The sequence below is a fragment of the Myotis yumanensis genome, unplaced genomic scaffold (genome assembly GCF_028538775.1).
Source record: "Myotis yumanensis isolate MYYU_CA2020_CCGP unplaced genomic scaffold, mMyoYum1.0.hap1 SCAF_18, whole genome shotgun sequence".
Classification (NCBI taxonomy): domain Eukaryota; kingdom Metazoa; phylum Chordata; class Mammalia; order Chiroptera; family Vespertilionidae; genus Myotis; species Myotis yumanensis.
Window position 1 is genome coordinate 30,312,429 of NW_027223769.1, and position 19,536 is coordinate 30,331,964.

A 19,536-nucleotide genomic window follows, 5' to 3' on the forward strand; every position below is an offset into this window, starting at 1 on the left:
TGGCTGAACCTGAGCTTTTCATTTTAATAGGGTCACTAGTGACGGATATGTTTCCACAGGAAGTGGCCCCACAGACTGAATAAGAAGTCTCATGAGGAACAAGCACAGTGATTTTGCACATCCTATATAATAAAAGGCTAATATGCAAATTGTCCCCTCAAATGGGAGTTTGACCAGAAGGTGGGGCCAGCCAGGCAACTGTGCACAGGCCCTCCCCCCGGCTGGCCCAGCCCAATTGGCTCTGATTGGGGCAGGCCGGCCGGATCCCACCCATGCACGAATTCGTGCACTGTGCCTCTAGTGTGAATAGAAAAGTGAAGATGAAAGTTCTTCTCAACATTAGAGGATCAACATAAAGAGAAGGAGGTGATCCAGAGATGTGTTGCTTGTGATGCAGAAACGAGAAACAAATTACCAAATTATGAAACAGAAGATTTCAAATAAATGAATGAGAATGATCTCTATGCAATGTGATAGGTGGACACTGAAATTGGCATCCCTGATGGGTGACCTCAAACCATGGATGTCAGAGAATAATTCCCACCTCCATATCATAATTGCAGATGTCAGTGAAACTGGGCCAGGCATCAGCCCTGCTCCTGATGCCTAGAACATTCTCCCCTTGATTGTCCTGGAGGTTAGAATTATTTAATAACCCAAAAGGTCAAATATCACTTCTATCAAAAGGACGTCTTTGTTTCCTCAGACACAGAAGGAGTGATGTTGTTCTTTGTGTGGATAGTACTGCCGATAGCTGGGTTTTAATTGGCTCCATAATGTAAACTGAAACTAACGTTCAGCCTAATCCAGTGTCTCTCATTAAGCAATTATCTGAAGCCACAGTTTGGCAGAACATTCCGCTTATTCAATGACAAGCTGGTAACAGAAAGAAAGGCTGGCTCCAGAGCTCGGGGATCAGGCCACATTTTCTGTACTTTTTGGCCACATCAGAAAAACCTCCACCCACCTTACAGTAACTAACTGTATTTTTTACAACATATCTAGACATTGTGATGTGTTGGGTACAGTTCTATGCCTGTAAGTTAGAGACAATAGGGTCCGATCCTTTTCCTGAGGAACTTAATACACTTGAGGGAGGGTCCTACGGGCAAACACAAAATTTCTGCAGAAAATTGTTAAGTGCTGGAATTATAAGTGCAGAATAGGCAATGCCTTTTCCTCCCTGTATCTCAGTTATCCCTTCTGAAAACTGAGAGTGTTGGTCCTTTAAGAATCCTTGCCAGGCCTGAAATGTGACGAGGACTTCATCATCAGCTACCTGGGGCTACCCCTTGCCCTCTCCCGGAAAGGTGGGCTTCTCAAGACATCAAGAGAAATCCCACTGCTGCCTCTAGGCATGTGCTAGAACACCAACTCTCCACTGGCAACACCAACTCTCCACTGGCGTCACCAACGAACTGTGTGTGCACAGCGGTAAGCATCGCACCCCAACAGCTGACTTATGTCTGCCTTTTAAACAATTGCAACAGATGGCTGACACTTCAACAGAATGTATAATTAGTATTGCAACCTAGCACTTCATTCTTATTTGTTCCTTTTCCAAGGGGAGAAGCTGTGCCTTATGCCACTGGGTCTAATCTGTGAGTTTAATCAGAAGCAGTGCCATGAAAGTTCTAGGAAGAGATGAGCTGTGGGAGGATTCCTAATCTCAGCCCTTTGGGGACATTAAAAAAAACCCAGGAGGGGGTGGAGAGAGAAGTTTTGGTGCTTTTTAAAAACTCATGTGTCGTGCTTGCTTCAGCAGCACATACACTAAGGTTGGAACAGCGCAGAGAAAATGAGCATGGCCCCTGTGCAAGGATGACATGCAAATTCGTTAAGCGTTCCACACTTTTTGTCCACTGCAGCATTATATACAGTAGCTGAGATCTAGAAACAGCTCAAGTGTCCATCAGTCAGATGAGTGGATAAAAAAGCTGGGGTTCAATACCACAATGGAACACTATACGGCTATAAAAAAGGAAATCTTACCTTTTGTGACAGTATGGATGGGCCTGAAGATTATTATGCTAAATGAAATATGCCAGCCAGAAAAAGACAGATGCCATATGATCACAATATATGTGTAATCTAATGAACAAAATAAACTGATGACAAAATAGAAACAGATACATCAATACATGGAACAGACTGACAGCTCTCAGAGGGGAGGTGGGATTATGGGGGACTGGAGGAAAGAAGGTGAAGAGATTAAGGAAAAGAATATATATATATATATATATATATATATATATATATATATATATATATATATATATACCTCGCACACAGCTTGACATGTAGCAGACACTCAAAAAACATCAGTTTTTTCAATATAGATGAATTTAGGTAAAACTAAACCGACATCACTTCCTACTTGTTTGTCACTGTTTATGTGAATCAAGTTACCACCTTGCACCTATCCACTCAAGCAATAACCTTTCTCAAACCCACATTTCAGGAAGGGATCCTCCATCAGTGTTTCCATGACCCTTTTACGGCATCTCCTCTGCAAACTTTGCTTCTTCGTGCTCTTAACCATGGCAGCTCCTATCTTAGCATAAATTCCTGAAAGCCAAGAAATTATTCTACCCTCCTTTAAATCAACCATTCTTATTTCCCATGTGAACCTCTTTCAGATTCCACTCCCTTCTCTGGATCAAGAAATCTTACATCTAATATGCCACTCCCTCCAAAGTTTAAATTTATAGAATAAATTACTATTTATAGAATAGAGCTGCTGTCACCTTCAAGGCGATTTTGATATTTAACCATCTCAAGCTTGTCAGAGAACTATGCTGTTCCAGAGAACAGAACAAAGGTTATGAGTGTGGAAGGCACAGAGTTGTTAAAATATGGAACTTGGTATATAAGAAGGAACTAATTCTATTTCATTCAAAGAATCCTAACGACCTTTGATCAGAGATAATACTGCATTTATTCTAGAAAGATTACATACCATCAAAGGTCACACTCAGAGTTGGTAATTCAGTCAACTTTATACAACTCTAGAAGGTAATGACCCACTCCTTTGAGGAAGTTAAAGTCTGGGGAAGGGGCAACAAAGTACAATCTAGAATCATTTACAAAACCCAAATAAAATAAATTAGCTGGCATAAAATATATAGAAAGCTAATTGGAATCATCTTAAGAATGCAATCATCATAGAGAAGACTTATATACTTACTGAGTTTGATGCTAAGTTATTCACACTCTTCTTATGCAAGAAATGTAGTGACATATGCAATGTTCTTAGCATAGAGGGTGGCATTGTAGTTATAGCCTAGTAAAGGCTGACTACTATTATCTCATTCAATTTCAGAAGCATCTGTGCTTTACAGATGAAGAAAAAAATGGGACTATAACTATTTGGGCAGCCAGGCAAACTCTACCAAAAAGAAAATGTAGTACAAATCAAGATTCCAATGAAACTTCCAGACATTAAACCTCACCCATTTTTCTGCCATGCTACATGACTTGCCAGTGACGTCGAAAGGACCTTTCTTTCAGAGAATGTCCCATTACTCATTCAGCCCCTGTACTGGCAGATGCAAACATGATTCCATTACAGGTAGAGGATACTCAACATCTGCTGCCAAGTCATACTCAAGCCCAGTGTGAGACTTTTAGTGCACTTCAAATTCATCCACTCACTCAACAAGTATCTAAAGAACAGCCTACAATGTGTCAGGAACTATTCTAGGCACTAGAAGTACTATGAGGAAGAAAACAGACATGTTCTCTAAGACAAATATATGGAGTGAGCTAGACTATCTGTCTATATTCAACATTTTTGACTCAGGATAATAGTTCCATTGCTGGTTTATCATATTCATCTTTATTTAGTATATTTTTGTGCTCCACTTTATTGGGTACAGACTCTGTATCTGACTCAATGTGTACTGCAGTACAATGATAAATAAAACAAAATATTTGCCTTTGTTTATTCAATATATTCATAATGGAAATGATAAAATAAATAAGACATAAAGGCAACATCCTAGGACAGACACCTTCAATGTTTGCCTACTTTTTAGATTAATTAAATACCCTCCTACACACACATTTATGATTTATAAATCATTCTATATACTGTTTTCAGTTTTATTTTGAAGTGGCTTTAAATATGCATATATGTGAGTGAACAAAGCTTACATATGGATGTGACCTGCCTGTCTTCTAGCTAGATCAAAGGGACCTGCAGCCCCCGGAGGCTTCCTCCTGCTCATCCCAGTGAGCACCCTCTCTAGAGGCAGCCACCACTCTGATGCCTCTCTCCATATACTGATTTTGCCTGTTCTTGCACTTTATAAAATTTGCATTATGCAGGATGTAGTGTTTCTTGACTGGCTTCTTCCACACAACATAAATATTTTATTCTGCATAAAAATTCAAGCTTACAAAATCAGGCTTAATCACCTTTCTTTAACTCCCAATATCCTCACTGCACAGTTGTGGAAACTGAGGCCCAAATCAATGTCTGACTTTACGTAGTCTGTGAGTAGCAAAGCCAGACAGAGCTCTTGAAAAAAACAAAAGCAAAAAACAAACAACAAACCATGACAACGTTCTCTTTGGAAAAAGAGGCAGAGGACCTTGAATCCCATGTATCCACATAATATAAAGCTTCCCTGAGTCCACGCTGAGGATTTCTGCCACTGTGTGTCAGAGTTTCTCAACATTTTTCAAGTTTATGTCTGAAATAAAGTGGCATGCAGAAGTCTCTGTACTGGGGAAAAATTGCTCTTTGAATATTGTGTTCCATTTTCTGTTATAGGAACATCAGAGAGAAACATCTGGCCAACCAATTCCCAGGGTGTAGAAACGGAGAAATGCTGGGAAATGCATGCAATTCCATGGACAAGTAACAAAGGATTTTTAAAGCATGGATGCCAACACATCACGTCAGAAAAAAGAAAAAGAGCATTTTTGTCCCAAGATATAAAAAAAAGACAAATACAAATGTCCTCAAAACTTCCTAGATGTTTTAAATTGTATTCCAAGTTGAAAAAAAAAAAGTCTTCCAATTCTTTTGGACACTTTCTTTAGGCAAGAAAAATTATGTTTATTTACAGCCACATCTTTAATCATCCTGACCTGGATTGTTTTGATTTACATAAATAAAGTAACCAAGACCCAAGACCAAGGAGAGAGAAATGAAATAACCCTCCAAGGTCACCCAGTCAGTCAGTCATCAGCACCAAAAGATCTCAACTTTGTATTTTCTGACACTATCATTCTACCATCCCTTTCCTCACAGAATAACCTGGGGTGATATATTGAATGACTATAAATATTGAATGATGGAGAGTCAATAGTTAAAGGAACACTAAAGTACTCTTCAAAAACATACAGGGACTTTAACTACCCGGAGACCTCTTCTGCAATACAGATACCAGCTTCTTGCTTGCTGGAGATAGCTAAACGTTACACCGCCACTGGGGAGATCGTTTCTAGCGGGTGGAGGACAAATGATTCACCTCCAAGCAGGCCCTTCTCTGTATCTTTTTGACCTGATACTATCATTGTTCTCTACTTAGCTTTGAGCACCTGGAAGTTCAATATGGGGGAATTTAGGCAAGACTAACCGGGTAACCATTTCTTCTTTTATAGCTTTGTTTTTTGGTGCTTGGGGCAAGCTTCATGATCACATAGGAGATGTGAATAAAGGCTGGATGAACAAGTGGCTGAATTCCCAGCTTGTAAGTGAAAAATCCCTTCTATTTGTGGACATGGGGCATCAGGGAGTTATTTTTTAATCCTAAACCCTTAATCAAGAAAATCCCTTGTTAATAAGTGTGTGTGTGTGGGGGGGGGGGGGGGGGGGTGAGTGTGTGTGTGTGTGTGTGTGTGTGTGTGTGTGTGTGTGTGTGAATTGCTCATATTTAATTCAAAATATCATTTTCAGGGGCCTACGATAGGCCAGTTTTGTTCCAGGTTTTAAAAATAAAGTAGGTGAAGACCATTTCTCTACTCAAGCAGGTAAGTTTGCAAAAGAGATGCATAGGTGGCTCTCTCACAATGGGGACCTTTCGCATCCCCTGACTCCAGGTGTGTTTTCCTTGCCTCTCTTATTCTCCGAAGCTCCAAGGACCCTTCCTTTGCCTCTGTAACTTGTTTCCTGAACCCATTTCTTTGACCCCCTCATTTCTATGTCCGTGACTTTCTTAATAAACTTTATCTTAAAGCTTGATGGGACAAAAAAATGGAAAGATGCACAAGGAACTTAGTGGAGAAGACTAAGAAGGGCTTTGAGACCTGTGTTTGTATGTGACCCTGCAGGATGAATATAAACTGTGCAGACGGAGGCAGGTACAGAGGTAAGCAGCGGAATATTTGAGGGGCTTTCTCAGATCCATGGATCTGCAAGTGTGAAGGGCACATGGCACATGGAAAAGGTCTGGAAGAAGAAAACACTTTTATGCATGTGGAGTGTCTCTATTTGGAATGAGAGGAAGACGGACATAAAATCTGAGAGTACAAAGAAGATAATCTCTGGGAGATAGCAGAGAAAAGTGATACATTTTGAGAGGAAGCAAATACCAAATCATGCTTGGCTTTGTAAGATTAACTTAACAGCTTATTCTTTACCAAGAGTTTTGAAGGTTACTGAATGGTTTTAAGGAGTGGGATGTTATATTCAGATTGCTTTTAAGAATGATTCCTCTGTTGTGTGGGGAAAAAAAAAGGCTGGATGGGTAACATTGAAAGGAGAAGATGTATTTCTTCACTTAAGATGTTTACACAATTAGAAACAGGCAGTTTGTTGGAAATGGATCTTGTACCATTTGGTACACTGGGGTAGGCAGAATTTGAGATGGCTTCAAATACAGAACCTGGCACAAAGTATACATACAAATTATCTTGCTTTCTCCCCACTCATTTTAGAAATAGTATGTACATGAAATCATGAAATCATACAGCATATCATCTTTTAAAATTACCAATTTTCATTTGGGGCATAATGCCCTTAAAATCCACCTAACTTGTGACATTGACTTGTTGTTTGTTCCTTTTTATTGCTGAGTAGTATTTCCTTACATGGATGTACCATAGCCTGCTTGGCCAGACTTCTAAGAACTTTTATTCAATTTTAGCAATTTTACCATGATTACCATCATCTAATGCTTATACTTCTCACCTCTGATCCTTCTCGTAAGTGCTCCTAATTAAATTCTTCTCTACAAACCATGTCCCTTAAGCCACAGTGTGCAACTGTGCCGAAGCGGAATGACTGCATACCGATCGTGTCCTCCAGTGTTATCCAACTGGGCTCCAGCAATAGCTCCTTCTCAGTAGGAAGACACAGTAGGGAATGTTTCTAGCATCTTGGCAAGAGTTGGAACTGTATAGGTTCACAGTAAGTAATTTTGGTAAATGTTCCTAATTCACTCTATTCCATTTGCAAATATTAATCTTTTCCTTTGGGTTTTTTGTTTGTTTGTTTTTGCAACACACTTTTAGAAGCTTGAATTTTTTTTTCTTTTTCTAAACCATGAATAACACAGTGAGTCTGAAGGTTTGTTCTTTGGGGAGAATATTTTTAAAGGAAAATCATATAGCTGTTGCCAGCACTGAATTTAACAAATCAATATACACTTACAGCTCACTGATGACTTGGGGTGAGGAGGAGATGGTTGTGGCAGAAGAGGGAAAGGCATCAACAGCATTTTCTTACTCTAAGTGGTGGAGTTGGCGTTTTTTCAGTCCAATAATGATGCAAACACACAATAGGAATCCCCAGGATGCTAAATAAAGGAGCACTTTGTTTCTTTTTTTCCCTCCCATCCTGATATTAGGGCAAAGAATAATAATAATAAAAAAAGTAATGCAAGTCTGACTGGGTGAAAGCAAAGTGCTTTCACGATTAGGAGTGAAAAGAAAGAGACATCGCAGGAGCGGCTTCTGTGTGTGTTCTGGAAGGAACGCCTGCTTCCAGAAACTGCAAGCTTAACCTTCTCAAAGTTTCATTTTCCTGAATTATCAAGACTCAATCTTGTTCTTTTGTTAGGGAATACAGCTCCCATAGAACTGAAATGCCCTTCCGAGCTGACCCTGGGGCTGAGTGTGGAGGCAGCAAGGAGGTGGGTAGAGAGGAGCCAGTGTATTTCATGTTTCTGATAATCAGTTTCTTTCAGGTGCTTCTTCAGGGACTGGCTCATCCCTCCACAATGCTTCTGCTTCTGATCAAGGAAAAGAAATGTGATCTCACAGAGTCCTTGTAGCTTGCCTTCAAGGAAATGATTATCTTGTACCGAAACCAAAATGAATTCTAGGGCATGGCTGAAGAGTAAGCCTTCTTAGCCTGTTTTCAGTGTCCCCGATCCCCAGCTGCAACTGGAAATTGTTAAGCAGTCTTTCTCGTGGTTTCTTTCTCTTTTTACTATTTCAGCGTCCCTTATAGAAATCATTTTTCACTGCAGTAAAAAAAAGTGAGCGAGAGAAAGGTAGTCCAGTGCCAGGGAATATAATAATATTTGGTCTCTGCTGAGTCCTCTGACTCATACCATTCGTTGGGGCATTTCTAGGTTGGATTTCTGGCTGCAAAGGGAGTTTTAAAAAGAGGAGAAACTGAAAATAGCCCTCATGCTGATGGTCAGAATTTAACTAGGAATAGAAGTATATGCTTCATCCAAGAATGTAAGGGGCATTTTCAGAAGGATCTTGCCAAGGGGATCTCTAATTTTTAAGTTTAAGGTTAAGATTAAAAGAATAGATGTTTTATATTCTCTTAATGCCTGTGAAATCATTTCTATCCCATGAAAGGATAGGACAAAATCAAGGGATTTTCCAATTCTTGGTGTATATTGTGAGTGGGAATTTGACTTAGGAGAACAATTAGTTGTGACGACAGACAGGCCTGATTGCATGCGTTTTTTCACTTCGTTATGAGTCAACTTTTGATTTTGGGGGGAGCCCCATTACCATCTGGTAAGGAACGTAAGGAACACTGCAATGCTACCTTTCTTTCAAGGCTACTTATGATAATACAATGTGTGTGGAATATCCAGTCCAGTGCTTAGCACATGGGATAAAATGATAAATTTTAAAATGTAAAATGTAATTCATCAGAAAAAAAATTTAGACTTAGTACAGGCCTGAAAACCCATCTATTTAGGCCCTGGACAGTGAGGCTCATTTGGTTGGGTATTATCACATGCGCCAACAGGTTGCCAGTTTGATTCCTGTTCAGGGCACATACCCTGGCTGGTTGCAGGCTCTATCCCTAGATATATAGATAGATAGATAGATAGATATATTTTAAACAGTCTATTCAAGCCCTCCTATACTAATAGGAAATTAAAACCTACAGGCATGAACTTGCTAACAGAGAAAGCTAATATTAGAGATCTTCTGACTTGGTTGCATTAAGTAGAATAGTTTTGACTTTGATTGATAACCTCTGTGTGACACACTATTATAGTACATAGATACTCAGTAGATATAATAAATAGTTTTAGAGTAAATTTGGCATATATCTAGTAATGCAAAACCATAAACACAGGTGAAAGATGATGACTACTCAAGTGAAAATAAAACAGATTCTGCTACATCCAAACCAAAGTCTAAATTCAACATGAGGCTACAAACATAAATTCATTTTTTATTATACTCAGACTACATCTGATTTTGTTACCCAATAAATGTTATGCTGGTACTGTTTTGTAACATCCTGAATTCAGCTGTTGTTCCAGCAGATGACATTAAAACTTCTTTAACCACCCTTAAGATAAAATAACAAATGAGTTTTACTTCCTTTGGATTTCTGGCAGTGATTGAAAACTTATGTAACATATGTCTAGAAAGACAAGTTTCAGAAGAGAACAGAAAAATCATTATTCAACTGATTAAGTGTATTCCTAAAACTACCTCAGAATGATTGGCCTGACAGTTCCCACTGGATGAGGGAGAGTTATAGACCACTGCCTGTGACCTCCACAGGGAGAGATGGGAGGGAAAGAGATGGGTATGAACATTCACAGAAGTTGAAGGGGATATAAATGTTCGTTCGTGTCTCATATTAAAGATATGATTTAAGCTTTGAACATAGTTCAATGACATGATCTATGAACAACCTCCTGAATCTTCCCCAAATTGTATTGCTGAAACAAAATAGCATTTCAGCCTTGCAGAAAGCTTTTACAACTTAAGGAGACCAATGGCCAGGAGATTCTCTTTCTACTTTTTAATCAATTTTTAAGTTACAGTACAATATTGTTAACTATACGCCACACATGCTGTACAGTAAATTGCTAGAACATTTGCATCTTGCATGACTGAAAAATCTACACCCAATGAACAGCAGCTCCCTATGTCCCCCTCCTCCAAGCCCTGACAGCTACCATTCTATTTTGTACTTCCAAGAATTTGATGACTTGAGATACTTAGGTAAGGGAACCATGAAGAATCCAAAAGAACTAAAATCAGAGTCTCAAGGATATATTGGCACTCCCATGTTCCTGACAGCTTGAACATATTGTAACCAAGAGATGGAAACAAGGTAAATGCCCATCAACAGAGTAATAAATAAAAATACGTTGTATATACTACCATGAATATTATTCAGCCTTCAAAACAAGGAAATTCCATCATGTTACAACATATATGAACCTTGAAGAAATTATGACAAGTGAAAGAAGCCCGTCACGGAAGAAAAATACTGCAGGAAACATTTTTTACATGGTATGCTTTGGAGCCATAATCTATGATTCCTTATTAAAGTAAGACTATTTAAAAATATGGGCCAGCCCGGCTGGCATGGCTCAGTGGGTGAGAGTCGAACTATGAACCCGGAGGTTACAGTTCAATTCCCGGTCAGGGGTCAGGGCATATGCTGGGTTGTGGGCTCCATCCCCAATGTGGGGCATGCAGGAGGCAGCTGATCAATGATACTTTCTCATCATTGATGTTTCTATTGTTTTTCTCTCTCTCTCTCTCCTCTCTCTCTCTCTCTCTCTCTCTCTCTCTCTCTCTTCTCTCTCTCTCTCTCTCTCTCTCTCTCTCTCCCCCCCCCCCCTCTCTCTCCCTTCCTCTCTGAAATCAATAAAATATTATTTTTTAAAAAGATGGGCCAGTGCTACACTTATTTGGACAGCCAAGCACAAAGACTGCATGAAATTAACTAAAATAGAATTTTATTTAGAGTAATTACCTAAGTGTTTCCTATAAAGGGTTTGAGATTAACACTATAGAAAATAAAAATGTTACCAGGAAGAAACATGTCCTATGTTCTATTATTCTTATATAATCTAAGCAGAAACTTTTGCTCTTGAGACTTTGATTTTTTTATTAATAAAAAAGGTGAAGATTGTGCATCTCTAAAAGGGACCTTGACAGTTCCAAATGTTTCTAAAAGTCAAGCTGGCATGAAGTGAAGACATTTTCTAAATGATCTGGAGTCAGAAAACGGAATTTTGAATTTTGACTATGTCACTAAATAGTTCTGCAGTCTGGTTTCATAGCCTTGGTTTCTGTATCTATAAAATAATACTGATACCATCTGCCTTCCAGGTTTTTTTATATAAATAACATGGTGCTGTGTATATGAATGCACTTTTCACTTCCTAAACATATGAGCATTTTACAATGATTCTATTATTCGTGTTAGTCAACATAATGTATTCATCCCAAGGGCCTAGATAGAATATATTTTTAGCAGGATTTCTACCAAGATCATGGGGATACTGGTTCCTTTCACCATTGGCTTAGAGGAAATCTAAAGTTGGGAGGATCCTGGAACCTGAAAATTAAATGGGAGGACCTGGAATTTTATATTTAAGAATTCTGGACACTCAATAAGGGTGAAAACAAAAGGCAATTCATGATTCAAGACACTTGATGAGAATAAGAAACATCCTAAATTTCTGTGATGCAAGATATTTCTAAATGAGTATTTATGTTGACAATGTATTCCTATACAGTTACTCCATGACAATACTGATTTTAAAAATTGGTCAAGAAAGACAGATGACTGTTTCTCAAACACCAGGAATGTGCTGTTTTTGCCATGCTGACTTACATATATTGATTTCTCTAAACTTCCTTATAAGTCTATCTGATGTGTATGCCTATTTCCATTTTATAGATGGAGGGGACTGATATGCAAAAAGACCTAATATGTCCAGAGTTTCAAAAAAGAGATAAAGTCTGAAGGATAGATCTGTCTGTCTTTCTGGATGGCTGTGTATCTACCCATGCATCCATCCATCAATGTATCTCTGTATGTATAGATAGCCTGTCTCTGTCTATCTATAATTGTATCTTTATTATAAATCAAGAAAATAAAATACAAATCTTGTTTTCAAATTGGTAAATTTTGGTCAAATAACAGAATGGGTCCACCACAAGTGAAAGCAGACTCCAGAATCACACCTACTGTACAAAATAAATAAAAAAAGGATGAAGGAAATAAGTATGAAATAATTTGTGGTTCTAGGAATGCCTATGATTTCTATGAGTGATATGTAAAATAATAGTTAACAACAAGAAGCCAAGATTGTGTTGACCCCACTGAAGGAATGGAGAAAATGGGGGAAAGTAGAGTTGAGTGTATCTTTGAGTTACATTTTAACATTTCCTGCACACTTCGTCATTATGATTCACGCTTCATCATGATTCACACTTCATTATGATGAAATGGTTGGTGGAAATTCCTCAGAAAGAGAAGTTATCTTAGGAAAACTCTGGAAGCCTCAGCAGTAATTTATTTTTTTTTTGCATTACGGTTTAGTTAATAGCTTTTGAAAGAAAACAGAGCCTGACCATATGAAGAACACATTATAGTTATAGTTTGCCATCAGCAAAATTTGTCTGGCAAAACAGAGGTAGGTGGATAAAAAACAATGTGGGGAATATTAGAGAACATGGATGATTCAGCACAAAGACATATTTATCCCATTTGTAACCTCTTTTATGAAGCCCACCTACTATCTGATGCCCTTTATCTCCCTCCTGAACACTGGTCCTTAGAACTCACTGTGTATCTCAAGTAGGCCAGGTCCCTACTCGATTGTCACCAAATACTAAAGAAATGCAAGTGAACCTCTAAACCAGGGGTCCTCAAACTTTTTAAACAGGGGGCCAGTTCACTGTCCCTCAGACCGTTGGAGGGCCGGACTATAGTTTTTTAAAAAACGATGAACAAATTCCTATGCACACTGCACATATCTTATTTTGAATTAAAAAAACAAAACGGGAACAAATACAATATTTGTATTTGCATGTGGCCTGCGGGCCGTAGTTTGAGCACCCCTGCTCTAAACTCTCTACTGATTTATCCTTAAGTCATTCCACATAATTTCCCCATAATCCTACTCTGTCCTGCGAACAGTATTGAAACTCTTCCGTTATTCTATCTCCTCTGCATAGCACCGTTCTTTACAGATTATGGATGTTCAGTACTATCTGAATTATTTTCTTTACCACTGAGTCCCACTAGTGGGGTCCTCAGCATGCTGCTGTCCAGCCCTGCACTCCTCAAAAGAGGGGACATTGTTTTTTCATTCAATCTAAAGTCGCATATAAAAATTAAAGCTTAGAGACACTGACCAATGTTATATAGTTAACTAGTGGATATGAATGCAACTTGGGCTCCATGCTTGTCACATTGCCCCCCTTTATCTGAAAAATCCACCTGCAATGAAAAGGGCACTTCAGGACACTTATCTATGTTGTGGGAAAAGCTTAGAGAGTCTGTTCCTGCAATGGCATTTGCACGCTTCCTCCCATACAAGTGAACACTCAAATGACCTACTTTTTCCTGGCCTGTCATGAATGAGCCACCATTTAAGAAGGGTTCAGAATCTCAGCAAACATGTTTGGGAGCTGTTCATGAGTTTCGTGATGCTCTCAGAATATTTTTCCCAGATTGATTTGGCCTTTTCCTAGTACAAGAATAAACTCCACACTGTTGCCTCTTAGAACAACATGAAACCATGTTTTCCTGATGCTGCTCGTCAGCCTTCTCACATTCTGCTCTTTGATGACGGTTCTGTGGCCAAGTTCATGAAGTTTAAGATAATAAAACCTTGTCTCATCTCCTTCCTGCCACAGCAAGTTTCCTCCTGAAAACTAGGCTAAATTCTAGGAAGATGACTGCTTTATTTTTCATGACTCATGTGAACTATGATTCTAGATGTATACTATTATCTCAGAAGAGTCAAAATAGATTATTTTATCATGTTTAACATTTGGGAAAACCACTTTGCATGGAAATAAATTATAGTTTTTAAGTATGTTCTGCGGTCCAGGTTGTAATAGGCACTTTATGTATTTATTTACTTTTAATATTCAACACAAACCTAGGGGTGGTACTAGTGTCAACATTTTATCATGAAAGCACTGCAGATTAAAGTGATGACTACCATATCTAGTCAAGGGTGAGTCAGGATTTAGAGCAAGATGATCTGCATCAAGTCCAGTTCTCTTCAGAGACATTTCACTGAGCAATTAATGAGTTGGCATTGAAACTCTTGGAGCATCATACTAAAGAAGAAGAAAGAATTTGCACTCGAGATTGCAATGTAGCTTAGTACCATATTTGCAGGGCAGAAAAGTAGACTTTGAAGCCACATTGCCTGGGTTCAAATCCTATCTCCATTATATACTATACTAGAGGCCCAGTGCACAAAAATCATGAACTGGGGGAGGGGGAGTCCCTCAGCCCGTCCTGTGCCCTCTCACAGTCCAGAACCCCCCAGGGATCAAACCTAAGCTGGCAGTCAGACGTCCCTCTTGCAGTCTAAGGCTCATGCAGTCCAGGACCCCTTGCTCCTTACCACCCACCTGCAGCAGAGGAGGGAGACTGCACTCGCCAGCCATGAGCCAGGCTTCTGGCTGGGGGGTGGGGGGGATGGGGAGGTATTGTTGCTCCAGCAGAAGCTGGGCTCACTGCTCCTTAGCACTGGCCCTGCCCCCCACCCACTGGTGGTGGTGGGAGGCTATCTGGGGCCAGGCTGGCCAGGGGAGGTTGAGGAGCCACAGTCATGCCCGGTCCCACCTCTGTGGAGGCTTAGGGACCATGCAGCCCCCTGTCACCCCTGCCTCTGCGGAAGGTGTGGCACTGGGACCAGGACCATGCAGCCCCCTTTCCCACTGCCTCTGTGGAAGGGGCAATGCCAGGACTGGGACCGGGCCCACACCACAGCCTTTCCAGCCACCTCTGCAGAAGGGGCAGCACTGGGACTGGCAGCTGCGTGGGTCCAGTCCCGGCGCTGCCTCTCCTGTGGCCTCTACGGAAGGGAGGACACCGGGACTGCCATGGCTGGCCTGGCAGCGCAGGCTTGCTGGCCCTGCCCCCTGCCCACTGGTTGTTCCGGAAGGTTGTCCAGGAGGACATCCGGAAGGTCGTTTGGCTGTCCAGTCTAATTAGCATATTACACTTTTATTATTATAGATACCTGCCTTTACAAATTATGAAACTTTTCGTTGCTTCAGTTTTCCCATTTGTGAAGCAGGAGCAGTGATAGCACCTACCTATTTGGTAATTATGAAGATTAAACAAACAGTGGCAAGTGCAGCAGGGTCAAGTACCCTGTGTTTGTTCCCATACTGTGCCCCAGACACTCCCTGTACAAGAGATCACCTCAGTGTACAGCTTCAAGAAAGAATATAAAATGTTTCATTGAAAAACAAGAGTCAACAGCCTAAATCCTGCTATCCATGGCTATCTATCTATCTATCTATCTATCATCTATCTATCCATCCATCCATCCACACATTCAAATTAACAAGAAGCAATGGAACATGTGCATGCTGTCTTTCATTGACTTCTACTCCGAAGGTTTGCTTACAAAGATAGAAGAATAAATGTACAGAATGAATGTATGTTGGGGATTTTTAAATAGGTGCATGGTTTTCAGCCATCACTGTAGGTGTGTGTGAAAGAACTCCCAAACTTTAGCATTATACAAGCCAGATTCTAAATTATGGAAAAAGGGAGGACGTTCCTTTCAAATTGCTTTCTTTACTTTTCTGAGTTTTTGGAAATCTTAAGTAATTTGGCAGCTTGTCATATCGTGAAGGTCAGGCTGACAGCAATGGACAGGCTCAATTTCTTTCTGATTTCCCAAGGAAGATTCACTGATGTACTTTAATTTTAGTGTGTTATTAGGTCCCTCACAGTAATAGCAGGTTACAGACCATCTGCAATTCTGATTATTAGTCTGTCTTAGAAAAATGAGGGGGATTTATTTTACTAGCATTGAAGAACTAATTTGAAATTCAGTAGCAATTCATTTTTTTCCCAGGTTACACATTAGATTAGGGAGCACTGAATTTGAAATCAGCTTGGATCCTTAATGCACGGGGGGGGGGGGGGGGGGGGGGTGGAACTTGCTAAGAAAATAACTAAGTAGTTTAACATATAAAAAGAGAAGTTTTTTAAATTATGATTAAGGGGGCATTTTTTCCTGAGATTCTATCCAGTGACTTAATGTTACATTGTTTCCTTGGAGAACATTCAAGCAGATGCACATCTGTAAATGTTGATGAGAATGCAGTGGAAAGAGTACCAATTTTAGAATCAGACCAATGTTAAGTTCAAATCCCAGTATTACCTGTTACTAAGAGCCACATCTTGAATGACTAAATTATTTAATCTATCTTATTCTCAGTTTCCACACTTCTAAAAATGAGAAATATAACTCTGCACCTATAGGTAACTTTTCAGCTTTATAGCTATCATTCACTTTATTTTTTTATTTTTTTTAAATATATTTTATTGATTTTCTACAGAGAGGAAGGGAGAGAGATAGAGAGTCAGAAACACCAATGAGAGAGAAACATTGATCAGCTGCCTCCTGCACATCTCCCACTGGGGATGTGCCCGCAATCCAGGTACATGCCCTTGACCGGAATCGAACCAGGGGCCCCTCAGTCTGCAGGCCGATGCTCCATCCACTGAGCCAAACTGGTTTGGTCACTTTATTTTATTAATATGTTTTACAGCACTACTACTACTATGATTATTTTGTACATATTGGGGTACGTTTTTCTTTTTAAATATATTTTTATTGACTTCAGAGAGGAAGAGGGAGACATAGAAACATCAATGATGAGCATCATCTATTGGCTGTCCCCTGCACACCCCCTACTTGGGGACAAAGCTGGAAATCGGCACGTGTCCTCACCAGGAATCAAACCATAACCTCCTGGTTTATAGGTTGACTCTCAACCACTGAGCCACACTGGCCGGTGCTATCGTTCACTTCTTTTTTCTTTTTTAAATCTTTATTGTTCAGATTACATTTGTTACTCTTCCCCCCCCACCATAACTCCTCTCCTCCCAGTTTCCGCCCCACCCTCCGCCCTCACTCCCCACCCACTGTCCTCATCCATAGGTGCACGATTTTTTTCCAGTCTCTTCCCGCATCTCCCATTCCCCTTTCCCCCCCAAGAATAGTCAGCCCATTCCCTTTCTATGTCCCTGATTAATTATAATCACCAGTTCATTCTGTACATCAGATTATTTACTCACTTGATTCTTAGATTCACTTGTTGATAGATGCATGTTTGTTTTTCATAATTTGTATCTTTACCTTTTTCTTCTTCCTCTTCTTAAAGGATACCTTTCAGCATTTCGTATAATACTGGTTTAGTGGTGATGAACTCCTTTAACTTTTCCTTATCTGTGAAGCTCTTTATCTGACCTTCAATTCTGAATGATAGCTTTGCTGGATAAAGTAATCTTGGTTGTAGGTTCTTGGTATTCAGCACTTTGAATATTTCTTGCCATTCCCTTCTGGCCTGCAAAGTTTCTGTTGAGAAATCAGCTGACAGTCGTATGGGTATTCCCTTGTAGGTAATTGAGTCTCTTTCTCTTGCTGCTTTTAAGATTCTCTCTTTGTCTTTTGCTCTTGGCATTTTAATGATGATGTGTCTTGGTGTGGTCCTCTTTGGATTCCTTTTGTTTGGGGTTCTCTGCGCTTCTTGGAATGTAAGTCCATTTCTTTCACCAGGTGGGGGAAGTTTTCTGCCATTATTTCTTCAAATAGGTTTTCAATATCTTGCTGTCTCTCATCTTCTGGCACCCCTATAATTCTGATATTAGTGCGCTTGAAGCTGTCCCAGAGGCTCCTTACACTATCTGCATATTTTCGGATTCTTTTTTCATTTTGCTTTTCCGGTTGGGTGTTTTTTGCTTCTTCACATTTCAAATCTTTGGCTCGATTCTTGCACTCCTCTGGTCTGCTATTGGGTGTGATATTCTTTATTTCAGTCCGTGTATGCTTAATTTCTAGTTGTTTCTTTATCATAGCATCGAGGGTCTCATTAGTTTTCGTGAGGTTCTCCACAAGTTTATTGCAAGCCCTCAAAATTGCATTTTTTAGCTCTATATCCTCCACTTCTGTCATGTTTTTTTGTCTCCGCATTTTTTATGCTTTCTTGGTGCACCCCCTTGAGGTCTTTGTGCGCAGTCTTGTTCTAGTTAAGCCTTGATTATTGTAGTTAATACTAGAGGGATTTGACCACCAGGCTGACTGGCTGTGAGAATCAGCTGTGGGAAAACTTCTGTCCTCTGGGGAGGTGCTAATCTAGCCTTTGCCTGAGGCGATCCGGCAAATGGCTCTGTGCAGGGCTTGGGCGGGGCGGGGCGGGATCAACAGGGCGGGTGGAGGGAGCAGTTATGGCTACTCTCAGTCCCGTTCCCAGAGGCTCTGCTTCTCAGAACCCCGGCAACCGCTGCAAACCTCGGAGAGAAAGCTGCCCTCACATTCCAACTGATGCTAGACAATCCCGCTTCTCCCTTTTGAGTCTGAGTCCCTAGAGACTTGCCCGGATCTGGAGCTCAGAGTCTGAGACTCCCTCCTGATTGAAAACGACAACTGCGCCCTCAGCCACCAGTCCGCTTTGCGCGCGCACCTCTGCACCTTTAAATTTTCCACACTGCGCCTCCTCTGAGCCTGGGTATGCTGTTGTCTTTCCTTCTAGTTGCAGAGTCTCTCCTCAGCCAGCCTTCCTGTGGTTCTGGGTGATGTCCGTTCCGTCTTTTAGTTGTATTTTTGAAGTGGTTGTTTGCAGCAGCAGTCTCCGGTGTTTACCTATGCCGCCATCTTGGTGGAGTCTATCGTTCACTTCTTAACCCACAATTGTCTCTGATAATGCCCCCAGGGTGTGTGTGTGTGTGTGTGTGTGTGTGTGTGTAACTATTCTACAAGATTAAAAGATTTGTAACATCATATACATAGGCTTAATATAAGAATTCAAAAAGTGATGTCTGAAAAAACCCTGTACTTAATGAGGAATAATGGTATGCTGATCAAGAGAGAAGAATGTAGAGAAATAAAAATTTTTAATAAGATGGAAAACTTAGAAACAGGGCATGGTTAGTAGTACCATTCAGTAGATAAATTTATTTCATTATACAAAGGATGAATTATTTGGTTTCTGAGAAATGTACATTATAAGAGTTTTGTTATATGGACATGCACAGAATATATTCTGTATTATAGGCATGCAAAGAAACGAGCAAAATTTCTGGAGGCCAAAACATGATGAACTGAAAAGAGAAATGAGCCAGTTTTGGGATTGTTGCAA

The 19,536-nt window shown here is 40.1% G+C and overlaps 1 non-coding gene across 1 annotated transcript; it reads left to right on the forward strand.

Moving 5' to 3' along the window:
• Window positions 1–1,749: 1,749 nt before the first annotated feature.
• LOC138997499 (U6 spliceosomal RNA) lies at window positions 1,750–1,856 on the forward strand. Its single transcript, XR_011468962.1, has one exon. It is a non-coding gene; the product is annotated as a U6 spliceosomal RNA (small nuclear RNA).
• Window positions 1,857–19,536: the final 17,680 nt, after the last annotated feature.